Source organism: Lepisma saccharinum, chromosome 13, assembly GCF_977018435.1.
Source record: "Lepisma saccharinum chromosome 13, izLepSacc3.1, whole genome shotgun sequence".
Lineage (NCBI taxonomy): Eukaryota > Metazoa > Arthropoda > Insecta > Zygentoma > Lepismatidae > Lepisma > Lepisma saccharinum.
In genome coordinates, this window is record NC_139241.1 from 8,180,453 (window position 1) to 8,194,282 (window position 13,830).

Consider the following 13,830-nt stretch of genomic DNA (forward strand, 5'->3'; position numbering starts at 1 on the left):
GTGCCTTTGAAACACTGTAGACGTCTACGTTGCATGGATCCTCCCAGCGTAGAGATGTTATTTCTTTAAATTAGGCGCACGCAGGAGATACCAGAGACCCGGGTTCGAGTCTTGGTCGAGCCTGCATTTTTGCTGAAAAATTCTACGAGTACACAGGCCCGTAGCTAGGCAGGAGCCAGGGGGGGCTGAGCCCCCCCTGGAACTGCCGTCAGCCTCCCCCCTGGCACTGCCATCAGCCTACTTGGCATTAGGTAAAACTATTTTGTATAATTTGTTCGCAGCGAAGAGTGAAAATGTAGACAGCTCCCAACTTTAAGGATAAATGCACGGAACATGAAGAGCAGCTATTACATTCGCTCATATTGTTTATGAGCTGAAGTCGAAGTAGCTGCTAGTATGTAGAAGATTATCTAGACTTTGTAGGGGAGCTTATTTATCTGTACCTTCACTGCCCCTGTTGCGGCCTCCATTTATTCAGAAATCTGTGACTGTCATCATGCAAATTTCCTTCGCATCTGCATAAAAGGTTAACAGCTCACAAGTTTTGGGAACGAAAGGGAGTTTCACTGATTCGGCCGGAAATGAAATGTACTGTAGGCACTGTTATTGAATATTGTGCACTCTTTTGTGTGATATAAATATCTGTATCATCTAAAGCAGTATGGAGTGTGTAAGGGATGATTTCAGTACCAGTCAATTAACACTCCAAGAGATATTTTAAAAGATGTAGAAAAATGTAGTATTTGTGTGATATTTATACATTTTTGTAACGTAATGACCTCTCCCCCCACACACATAATTTACCTTAATTTAATACTTCATTTTTTTAAAAAATGGAATTGGTTTACAAAGCCACCGTGATAGCCCGGGAGCCCCTCCCCCCCGCCCCCGGAGATCAATTCTAGCTAAGGGCACATCTCCTGTGTGCGCCTAGTTTAAATAAACTTTTCCTTAGTCTTGTTTTGAATCTCTTTGCAGCTGTTTTTAGAAACTATTATTTGCCAATTCAGATTTTTATTAAACGGAGTAAAGTTCCCCCCCCTAACGACACCTATGCATCTATGTGCAGGTACACTACTTCAAGAATGAATGCAACGTGAATGAATGTTATACTTTTCCAGAAGTTTGTTATGTCATAATTCAACATACATTTTAATCAGCCATAGAGTGACGTACGTACATATGTTGTGTTGAAGTGGTAACATAGGTGTATAGAGGAGAGAAAAAGAAGTACCATTGAGGTTCCACCGAGATTTGAACTCGGATCGCTGGATTCAAAGTCCAGAGTGCTAACCATTACACCATGGAACCACGAGAACGACGTGTGTTTTAACGGAACATAGGTAATGCGTGCAACAGCACGAAGATGGCGCGCGGATCGGGTGAGTGAAAGCAGCGTAATCGTGTCTCGCGTGCACGACCTTCGCACACCTCGCTGCAGGGTTGCCAGTGCATACATCTTCTCCCGTGACGGCGTGAGGTTCTTGTCTCAGTACAGATCTGGCTGGCCCAACTAGGGCACCCGAGGCCTCGCGCCAGATAGAAATAATTTTTCGTGTACCGTCCAGAGACGCAGCCACGAATTTTTGTCTGGAAGGGGGATAAACCCTGGATAAACGTGCCAATAGTAATAATAATAATTTTATAACAATAATAATGATGATAATGCTAATAATAATAATAATGTTAATAATATTATAACATTATTATTATTATTATTGATTTGCTTTATTCTACTTCGCTTCTTGTGCCACTTTTGGCTAATTTGCGAAGATGGGGATGAGTGATGATATGATGAAATTGATGAATGGACACTCACAAACATCCATGCCCAAGCCGGGATTCGAACCCAGGATCAACATTATTATTATTATTATTAGTAGTAGTAGTAGCAGTATCAAAGATGTTATTATCCTCGTAAATTATGCAAGAAGGGTGTAGAAGTTGGTGCTAAAGCATTTGTGTTCGAACAAAAGATTTGAATTTTATTTCAACACGTTCAATTTGACATTAATAATGGAAAACAAGCACACAAACTATTTTTGAAAGACAGAAAATGCTTGATAAATGCATTCCAAATATAATTCTTTTTTAGATTAACATGTATAACTTACATGCACGATTATTTCACATATATGCAACATGGAGCAACGTGGATACTAAATTGTGTACGTATTCAAAGTTTATTTTATACATATTATATGCAACTATTATTATTATTTAAATACATTACACAACTAATTCATCCATCTCACAACAAACCAACAGCAAAAATTACATAAATTTTGTCTCAAATATGCACGCTCCCTTTCCTCCAAATTATTGTTCATGGATTTAAAACAAAAACAATGAAGACAAGTCTTATTCCCGTCTCTCGTAATTTACAATGCATTACAGATGAGAAATTGCGAGCGAAGCGAGCAAAAAAATTTTGGATCCAATTTTTTTGCAGGCTGAAATCTCTATTGATTTAATAGGGCGCAGATAATTTCACGGGACGAAAATACATTCTCTCTTTTACAAATTTGGTGCCTCCCCGATGGTGTAATGGTAACATCGTCACCTTGTGATCAAGGGGTTTCGGGTTCGATACCCGATGGAGGCACATGGTACAGTGGTTCGGATCCCAATTTAAACTGTAGGTCCAGTCCCGATAAGCCTTTCTGAGCGTAAAGTGGACATAGAACCACAAATCAATCAATCAATCAATGTTACAACTTATTTTAATTTAGATCGTTCGGCTCCCATGACCCAATTCCGCTGCCCCCTAGCTATGTTCTTGAACTTGATAAGAATAAGAAAATTTTATGAAAAGTATTTTTATATGCATAAATTTGAAGTTGTAGGCGGTAATTGCCCCCTGCAGGTACACTTCGTCTTCAATGTTTGCCCCCCCCCCAAGAACTAACTTCCGTCCAAGGTTGGGGGGGGCAATGCCTCCCTGTGGTTGCGCCACTGGTTCTGTCTATATACCTATAGGACTCGGGTGCTCCCAATTAAGGAAATAATTTGTTTTTCCTGTCCCAACCTCCGTGGCTTAGCATAACACGCTACGAATCCGGGTTCGAATCCCAGCTTTGATATGGGCGGGCATTCATTGTGGGTGTCCTTTCATCAATTTCATAACATCACTCATTTCCATCTTCGCGATTAGTCCAAAGTGGCGGAAAAGCAAGTTAAATAAACAAAATAAATCAAATCAATTGATTTTTTTCTGACTTCATGGATTGTTTTGGCCTCTCCGATGGCGTAGTTTTTCGGCCCTCTAAAAAGATTGTTATATGCCCCCTGTATATGTATTGTATGTCCCGTACCCACCTAGGACCAGCCCTGCTCAAGAAAAACTACTAAAGTAATAAGTAAATAGGAGTGCCTACAGCAGAAGGGGATAATGGAGCACGCTGTCAGAATTTGAAGGGGGGCATAGTTTTTTTATAATAATATAGGATTCATCATGCATAGCCTATATTTTTCTTGAATATTTGTAAAAAAAAAGTTTACGCCTTGACACCGTGCTGCAATACGTGCGTTGAAGCAGGGAGAAGGGGGAATGAGGATGTATTCTCGTAATTCATTAACTTCAGCTGGTTCCAAGTCACTTTTGCTACTATGTGCACCATATTAAATCCGTTACATGAATAGAATGAAGAATTTAGGGTGGGGTAGATGAAGTAAAGTGACCAGGAGAACTAAGAAAAGTGACTTTCAGTACTAGGATAGTAGTACAGACACTGTCATAAATAAGTACATGGGGATTATGACATGATATGGGGAGATGGGCACCACTGGAAAACTTGGATATACATATTATAACTAACCAAATCCAAGACTCATATAGTCTCCTAAATGTGACGTCACATACAAGGCCGCCCGCTGAATTATTTATCCGAGGGGGTGACAGTGCTGAAAATGGGGGGAACATGGAGGATACTATCCTCCAGAGTATCCCCCAGTTAAGAAAATTGCATTTTCCACATGTATCCCCCACTTTCCCCAAAGTGGGCAAACCACCGCCCCCTCAAACAAGAAATTTCTTTCCTATTCGAGCACGGAGGGGCAGAGTAAGGTTTCATATCCAGCCCTTCAGTCATAAAAGAAACTTATTCCCATTTTACCTTGTATTAATATTGTTATTTTTTACAAATCATAAGAATGAAATTGAATTTTAAACATTGACGTTGTTCTCAAGCTCAGACTTGAGTCCACTATTTAAATATAATATGGATCTAACTTGATTCCTTTTCATAAAAATCTATCACTTTGTAGACGCGCAATTATTTGTGTTTTTGTATGGCACCCTCATCCATGTTTTCATGCTATAATCTAACAATACGAATCATTTGAAGTGTTTCTTGATATCTCAGGGGGAATCAAGTGCCTCCTCTGACTCCCCTTCTGCGGGCGAACCACAGAGGCGAACTTTGTCACCACGCTTCATAACATAACGTAACCTTGAGTTTGATCACTTCACATCTCCTACTTTTCTTTGCGAGCGATTTCGATATTTTGACTTATAATAACCTTGATTTTGACAGCCCCACCCTCTAGTGCTAGTTTTGTGAACTTACCAGTTTGCGATGTGGTTTGAATGTGCCTGTTCTTTTGCTGATTGGCAGAGGGGGCCACTCCGCGACTTGCACGTTATTGGCTAGAGCTTGTGACGTCACCAAGCGGACATGAGCGGAAGAAAGCTATGCGTAGAATGTAGCAGATGGCCCATGAAACGCTGTGTTTTCATGCATCTTTTGATATTATACACCAAAGCTGTTAATTTAATTTGACAACAAGAGATCAAATACGCGATGGAAGAATACACTTATTCCGAAACAATGCATAGTTTATTTTTCATACATTATATGCGTGATATCTTGTCCCTGTAGGCTGTAGTCCACTGCCAGCTTTTCTTTCCAGCTAATTTATTGCATTTATTTTAAATGTCTAATTCTAAGGAAAGTTCTTGTCCGGGCATATTCTGATATGAATTTTTACTGAATGTCCTGGAATTTCCCTTTAATAATTTTACGCTACTTTTAAGATTCTCCAGTTGATCGCCACGATGAGGATAAATTTGTTTTTGTTATTTAGTGTCTTCTTCCACTTTTGGCTAATCGCGACGAACAGGATGAGTGATGATTAGTTTAAATTGATGAAGGGGCACTCGCAGCAGGCACGTATCCAAGGGGGAGCTTAGGGGTAGTGTTGCCCACGGGACGAGACGGGACAGGCTTTTAAAAATTCGAGACGAGACGAGATTGATCATGTGTCCCTTTGACAAACGAATATTTTCGAGACGAGACAGCATTTCACAGCATTTCCACGAGACGAGACAGGCTAAAGTCTCGTCTCGTGGGCAACACTACTTAGGGGGCTCGAACCCTCCGAAAGTTTGCGGTTTACAATTGTTAAAATGAGGTTTTTGGTTTCTTGTGGTGTGAAATAAAATAACGTGACGATAATTTAAGGAGAGAAATAATTATCGAGTCAAGCACGTATGCAACGTGGGAATCAGGGGGCTCCAGCACCCCATTCAGGAAATTACGCTACATAAAATTAGGTTCATGGCTTCTTAAATAATGTGATGATAATTTGAGATAAATAATTTTCGAGCCAAGACACAGAATGTTCTATAACCCTGTTATTGTTAATAGCGCGCACCCAAGGTGGGATCAGGGGGCTGGAGCCCCCCTTAATTTTTTCAGTTTACACTACATAAAATTAGTTTTTTTTTTTGATTTTATTTATTTTATTTTGCGTTTTGTTCCTCTTAGCTAATTTACGAAGATGGGAATGAGTGATGAAATGATGAAAATGATAAATGGACATTCACATACAGCCATGGCTGAGCGGGATTCGAACCCGGGACCCTTGGCGTCGCAGCGCGATGTGCTAACCACTCAGCCACAGGATCCGTCAAAATTAGGTTTTTGTTTTCTTGAATAGTGTGCCGATAATATATAAGGAGAGAAATACTTACCAAGGCAACACGGAGAATGTTCTATAAGCCTGTTGTTGATAATATTGCATTAAAACTTTTCTTGCGCTTTCTGTGTTGTCGCAACACTATGCAAAGACTTGTCAGCATTTGGAAGCTGCAAACGTAGCGCACACGTAGGACGATTCATTGTAATTTTTTAATCTCTGAAAAGCGCGAGAGGGAACGTTCTTGAATAAGAGAAGGAGTCGAACTACTGGCAACATTAACGAATCGTTTTATCTGTGGAACGTTCTAGAATATAATGAGGTTAAAATACGCGGCTTCAATTTCCAGGTTGATCTGTACAACAGAATCGGTTAATGAGTATTCAAAGGTAAGTGTGATAGTTCATACAGTCTATTGGTGGCTTTATAAGATCTAGTGATTCGAAAATGAAAAGGACTAAATACCATAAAGTAACGAAGTCTACTACTAGTTCCAGTTCGGGTCCAAAGCAGAAGACATTAACGACAGCGGAATTTCCGGAGCCTCAGTGTAGTGCTAGTTCGGGTCGAGGGCCGAAGATATCGAAGGTCTCTCTCTAAAGTGAATATTTAAGCAGTAACGGGTATTGGAGCGGTTAATTAAAAAAGAAATAAGCTGCACAGATCAACTGAAAATCAAAGTTTTGAGTGATGAGTTAGTTGTGCCCGGACCAAATTTTCCCAGAATTTTAGAAGAGGAGGGTTATGCATACAATTTTTGGTGGTCAGTCCTTATTTTGCCATCTTTTCCTCTCTTTGACGTTAATTTTTTAAGGAATACTTGGTCAAATTGGGTTATGACCAGAGCTAGGAATTTTAGGTGCTGCACCTTAAATTTTTTTTTGTGAAAATGGGTAAAAAAGTGACCCATCCCCAAAATAAGCACTTATTAAACTCTACTCATGGTGTTTCGGTTGCACCTTTTTGCACCTTTTTCGCAATCTCAGAACCTTTTCCACCTTTTTCACAATCTCAGAACCTTTTGCACCTTTTCGCCCTTTTTGCATCTTTATCATATTTCTTAATACAACTCGCACGTTGTTTAACCCCAGCCACATTCGAGGCACAGCTTCTTGGCACGCGATTCTTGTTTACCGCACAACAATGAATCGGCTTTCTTCAGTTCTTGGACGTTAATGTAGTAAGTGCACGGACTTTAAACAGTGCCAACAATGACGCGTTACATTTGCTAGAAGTTGTGCTCTTCTTGTCCTATGCTGTATTGTTTACAAATTGTTGTAGGAAAGCTGTTTTGCTTTAGTTTCCTTCTCCCGTCTCAGCGAGCAAGGTAACTGCAGTCTGTGATCGACTGATCGATGCATCGGATTTGCTTGTTCACCATGCCAAAACAAAGTAAATGTTGGGAAACTGCAGGACATTGTTAAACAGTTTAGCGGTGATGGCATTCAGAGAGATAGATCTGTTCTGAGGTGTGATCTTTGTGATATTTCTAATTGCTGTTGATGACAAACACCAACACACTCGGGTTGTGCAGCATCTACAAAGTGGTAAGCACGTCAGGAATAAAGAACTACGAGATGGTGAAGGTGGGAAGCGACAGCAATTCATTGGTGAGGCGTTTGCAACTTAGACTTCCAGAAATTCAAATGAAATTTTCAGTGAGACAGCAAGGACATTTATAGCATGTGGAATACCTCTTTCCAAACTTAACAATCTTGTCATGAAATCATATTTGCAAAAATATACTGGGAAGTCAGTTCCAGATGAGAGCACCTTAAGGAAATCTTACCTTCAACCTCTTTATGAAACTAAAATCTCGCAGATTAGGCAAGTAGTAGCTGACCATCCAGTCTATTTCATACTAGATGAAACCCCAGATAGGCAAAACAGGTACGTTTTGAACATTTTAGTAGCACCTCTCAATATACATCAAGTGGAACCCATGCTTTTAAAAAGTTATTTTCTCGGCAAAACAGATAATGCAAGTGTAATGCAAAGTTTCAATGATGCATGTTTTGTATTGTGGCGGGAGGGCGTAAAATATGATAGAGTGTGGTTAGTTCTTACAGACCAAGCATCTTACATGTTAGCTGCATTTTCTAATCTGAAGAATATGTATCCTAACTTAAAACATGTGACCTGTATTGTTCATGCTTTGCATCGAGTTTGTGAAGCTCTTAAAACATATGTGAACGAATTTGGTTCTAGCATTAAGAAAAAAACTGAAAAAGGCCCCTTCTAGAATACAGAAGTACGTAGAAATTACGAAACTTCCACTACCACCTTCTCCTATCCTCACTAGATGGGGTACATGGTTAAAAGCTGCAGTGTTTATTTGCAATCATTTCCATACAATATCGAAATTTTTAGATGCTTTGCCTAGTGATTCCTCAGCTGTAGAAAAAACCAAAAAACTTGCACTTAAACAGGAATTGCAAGATGAACATGGCTTCTCTTTCCTTACTACTGCAATCACAAAACTGGAGGAGCAGTATCCTGAAAAGGAAGCATAGTGGGCTGTATTGATGGATGTGCAACGAGAGCTGCAAGGGGTCAGGAAAGAGAAGTTGGAACAAAGTTTAGCCAAAAACCCTGATGTTCAAGAAGTCGCAACCAATAAGGATGTGGATTACCGGTTGAAAACAAAATACGCACCACTTGTGTCTGTTGACGTTGAACGATCTTTTTCAACTTACGAGTATCTGCTTAGTGACCGCAGATGTAGCCTCACTCAGAAGAACATAGAAATTTTGAATGTAATCTATTTTAACAGTTTTCCAGATGACTAATTCTAAGCAAGTAAGAAGCATGTTTTCCTTTATGTCGCTTTCTAATGTATCAGAGAATTTTCTTTGCTTAGTTATATTAAACGATTTTAAACCAGAGAATACTCTGTGTTTATCCAGACAAGTTGAATCATATATGTATGCATTGCTCACAATAAATTTTACATCTGAAAATTAGCACCTATTTTAGCACCTTTTTTGTACAAAAATTGGCACCTTTTTTGCACCTTTATTGGCAAATTTTTGCACCTAAAATTCCTAGCTCTGGTTATGACCTCACCAACCCTCCCTTGGGCACATCACTGGAGATAAATGAGTAAGCATTTAATCATATTGGGAGAAGAAACACTAGATGTGTTGGGATCGGAATGGTTTTCATTGTGAATTAATTGTTTCGAACTGTATTCGAGAAGACTTACTTTGTTTTGTGCCAATATATGACAAGACTGGGGAAGTTGTGACAGACAATTGTGAACACTTGGGAGTGCTTAGGCCTCAATATGAATAATTTGGTGAGTTTCGGCTTTTATAAGAACTGTAAACATGGGAGGACAAGACACAGTAGTGGTGTTCAAGCTCGAATCAGAGAGAAATATTCGAGAAATTTCTGCGTCCAGTTCGCAGCCCACAGTTTGAGTCTCGCGTTGTCGAGTGGATTGTCCATCCCGTGCGTGTGTAACAGCTTCGTAAAAACACTCGAAGACGCCATAGATGTTTTGATGTCTGATGATAAGAAATGGACAAACACACATACTGAGATGGTTCCGGCACACAATGTTAATGCATGGAAACAGAGGAGTTGAGTGGTAAAAAATGTTCCGATTTCACGTTCTGAATAATTTGGCAGCCTTGAACAGTGGCGACGATTTTGGGGATAGTTGCTCCCCATTTTTTTGCCTTCACACTATGACCTCTTTATGCTAACCCTTGCATACCAAGGGAAGAGAAAGTAAACTTTTCTTGCACCCCCCCCCTCCCGTTTTGAACCCAATTGCCACCATTGGCCTTAAACATACAATTGTGAGGTTCTATCTATACCCCTTAAAAAATATGGTGTTTAGTCCCCCACGAAAGGAATTCCTGCATATGTGCCTGACTCGCAGAGAACACCTATGCCCATACTGGGACTTGAACCGGGAACTTCGGAGGCGAAATCGAAAGTCGACCACTTAACGCCCTCGGCTACCGAGCCGGCGTATGAATTAGATAATGGCTATTGTATAAAGGGTGTCTTTTCGGGAAACATTCAAATAGCAATATTTCTTCCAGGTAATATATCCTAGGAACTTCATTCTTGCGGGCTTACTAGGTTCTGGCATGTGGGCCAACAATCTGTGTAGTACTCTGTACTGTTTGTGATCCACATGGATTGGTGATCATCCATTTCATCTACTCACCATTCATTTTCATCTTTGCGATTAGCCAAGAGGTAAATTATACTTGAAATAAAACAAAAGCAATACAAATACAAAACAAAAATAATGGAACGATTATGCTGTTACGTTTTCCTGTATTTTAGGCACGTCGCATTTATCAGCCAACAGTCAGAGATTGCTTTTCGGTCGAATGATACTTCTAATAATCGGAGGTAAATGCAAGCTGAGAATTATAATTTGGTCTCTTATCCACCTGAGTTGAGAATCTAAATTTTTAGATTTTATTTGTAACAATATTTACTACTGCGAGGAATTAAAAAATACAACTTACTGCTAATTTGGGCACTGGCTTCCTATTCTGTAATAGTTACATTTGTTGTAAGAACATTCATTTACTTTGTATAAATATTACATTATCCATCGCTTTTCCTAATTAAATCTCATACCATATCCAACACACACATAAAATGTGTTTTACTAATAATACAGGTAGGTTTGGTTTGAGTTGGTTTCTTAAGTCTACTTTATGCACAGTAAGGCTAATCGGGACTGGACCTACAGTTTAAAGTGGGATCCGAACCACTTTGTGCCTCCACCGGGTATCGAACCCGGGACCCCTTGATTTCAAGGCGATGACGCTACCACTGCGCCATCGGGGAGGTCGTGTTCCTTGCATTTTTCTTCCAGACGGTCAAGGGTACTTGCAAGGGGCAATTGCCCCCTTCGATTTAAAATTTTATACAAATAAAAATACATTTCGTAAAATTATCTTGCTCGCTTCGCTCACAATTTCTCCTATTCTTATAGTCCAAGTTCAGAGCCATAGCAATATGGGGCGGCGGGAGTCGGACCTGGGAGCCCCCGTAAAATTATTTGCGCCCTATTAAAACAATTTCTTTCTATGAAACGTAATATCAAATATTAATGATGACATTGTAATCCAAGAAGTCATTGGTCAATCAAAGGATTCCTATTTTTTGTCAGGTGTCGAAACATGTATTTCAACTATAATATAATACAATTCACACAATATTTTGCAAAATGGTTAACGTAACCAGTAGGCAAACATTGTCTGTAGTGATACAAGAGTCTCCCCTTTGAAGGAAATAGAGCCCGTGGTGGACTAAGGGACCCATGTTTTAATGTTTTAGCAAGGTCAAAAAAAGTATTACAATTTTTTCCACAATTCATCAAAGTGCAGATCCTAACCATTATTATGTAATTAATCCGATTTTGCTTGAACAACACAACACAATGGTGTTGTTGGATTCTCGATAGATTCCTTTGTGCGTAAAAAATCTTGCATACTGGAAACTAGAGGGAATCATTATGAAGCATGATTTATAAAGGGCTTCCTTAATCAGTTCTGCAGAGAGGCCCAAAGCTGTTGTTAGTCATCAATTAACATTATCGACCTGTAAATATCAAGTAGGGTGAAGGCACATAATGGTTCGGATCCCACTTTAAACTGTAGGCCCAGTTCCAATTAGCCTTAGTGTGCATAAAGTGGACTTAAAACACCAAATCAAGCAATTACAATATCCAGTAGGTACAGTACAGTCCCTACTAGCCTATTTATGTTAAACTTTATATTCTTTGGCAACCTGGAAAGGTCATTATCGAAATATTGCTATTTGATGTTGCTCGAAGTGTTATTTTTTTTTTTTTTTTTTTTTTTGTTCGTTGCAGTTTCAAGATACTATCCCTTTTCTGTTACTTATAGCTTTTGGGGGAGGGGGGCAAGTGCCTCTGTGTACCCTACCATAATATGTGCCAATGCGACACAATATATTAAAAATTTGCCCCCTCTAGGATTGACTTCGCCCTTCCCCCCCACCCCCACAAAGAATTCCTGGCTACGGGCCTGATTGAATAGCTTCTTTGGTCATTATTTACATGACAGCTCTTCTCATTGATTGACGAGAAGATTGAAAGGGTGTGCAGGGGAGAAATGCCTGTCCTGTAAGTCGTACATTATATTTTCAGCACAATTTCTCAACAAACGCACATAAAGTAAAGTAACAGTGCAATTGTTAATTAGTGTTCGCTACCTACGAGATGTTCAAAGTATTATTTTCGCGGACGATGTTTCAATTTCAAAGCTAATAAATCTTAGCTTGCACTCAATATTCAATGAAGCAATACTTAGAAACTGAGTTCCGATTGTGTAAAGGTTTTTGAAAGTTGCATACGTGATGATACGGAAGGCGAGTGTGGAAGTAAGGCCACAGGCGCAACCACGAATTTTTATCTGGAGGGAGAAAGTACCAGGATAAACGTACCAATAATAATAATAATAATAGTAATAATAATAACATTAATAATGGCATTATTATTACTAGTGGCAGTAGTAGTAGTATCAAAGACGTTATTATCCTCATAAATTACGCAAAAGGGAGGTAGATGTCTGTGCTAAAGCATTTATTTGGAACAAACGATTTGAAATATTTTTTCAACACCAGAAATTTTACATTAGGTAATAATTGAAAACAAGCACACAAACTGTATTTTTGAATGGCAGAAAATGAATGATAAATGCATGCCTAAGATATTTTTTTGTACATATAACATGTATAACTTTCATATGTTTTACACATATGCAACATGGAGCGACATAAAATAAGAAAATACATATGCAAGATGCTAACACTAAATTATGTACGTATTCAAAGTTTTTTTCCTTACATATATACAAAACATATTATTTAAATACATCACATTACAAAAAACAATTATATTGCGAGCGAAGCGAGAAAGAAAATTTTTTGATCCAATTTTTGCAATTTAAAACAATATTGATTTAATAAGGAACAAATAATATCACATGGCTCCAAGGCATTCTCTCTTTCACATTTTTTTAAATTAGATTATTTGGCGCCCATGGCCGACTCCCGACGCCCCCTAGCTACGTCTCTGAACTTGACGAGACTGAGAAAAGCTGGCACTACAAGCAAAGCGACCAAGAAAATTTTACGAAATGTATTTTTATTTGTATAAAATTAGAAATAGAAGGGGGCAATTTCTCCTCTGTGCCCCCTGCAGGTGCTTTTGGCCATCAATGTTTGCCCCCCCTAGAATTGACTTCCGTCGAAGGTTGGGGGACATGCCCCTGCCCTCCCCTGTGGTTGCACCACTGAGGAAGTCCGAAATTTGGAGGAACAAATTGAATCAATTATGCTACAGCAACTTTTTGGGAAGCGATGATCACTTTATTCCAGGCGATTTTCTTCTATTATTATTGCACGTGGCAAGAGCACAAACAGGTTGATTTGTTCTCATTCTACCGACATTCAAGAAAAAGTGTGTATAAGTAAATAATCGACCCATTTATCTCAAGCTTCCGTATAGGATAACGAATTAAGTTCCATTCTGTCCTCTTAAAGACGTCATAGCGCGCACAGAATCATGGGAGAAAATCTCGGAACCTCGGGAATGGCCTACCTTATAAAGGTACCTTGGCTGATTGGAATTCTGCTTTAAGTACAAAGTGTGTATTTCAGTGGGTTCTGATGGAGTTTTAACGTTACATTTCCGTTCACATAGATCCTGCTGTGTTCTAAAGTTTAAAAACGTTTACTGTTGTAACGATTTCGTGCAATATGACTAAGGCTGCAGAGAAAAATTGCCTCGAAGATTCAAAACGTAAGTATTTACATACCTATTCAGTTATACTTTTTTGTGAGTTTGTTACTATGCTCTAGGTTAACTGTTCATCACTAAGTTACATGTGTGGGGTGGAATTACTGAAC

General features: G+C 39.1%; 1 non-coding gene across 1 annotated transcript; it reads right to left on the bottom strand.

Moving 5' to 3' along the window:
- Positions 1-1,239: 1,239 nt before the first annotated feature.
- TRNAQ-UUG (transfer RNA glutamine (anticodon UUG)) lies at positions 1,240-1,311 on the bottom strand. The gene has a single exon. It is a non-coding gene; the product is annotated as a tRNA-Gln (tRNA).
- Positions 1,312-13,830: the final 12,519 nt, after the last annotated feature.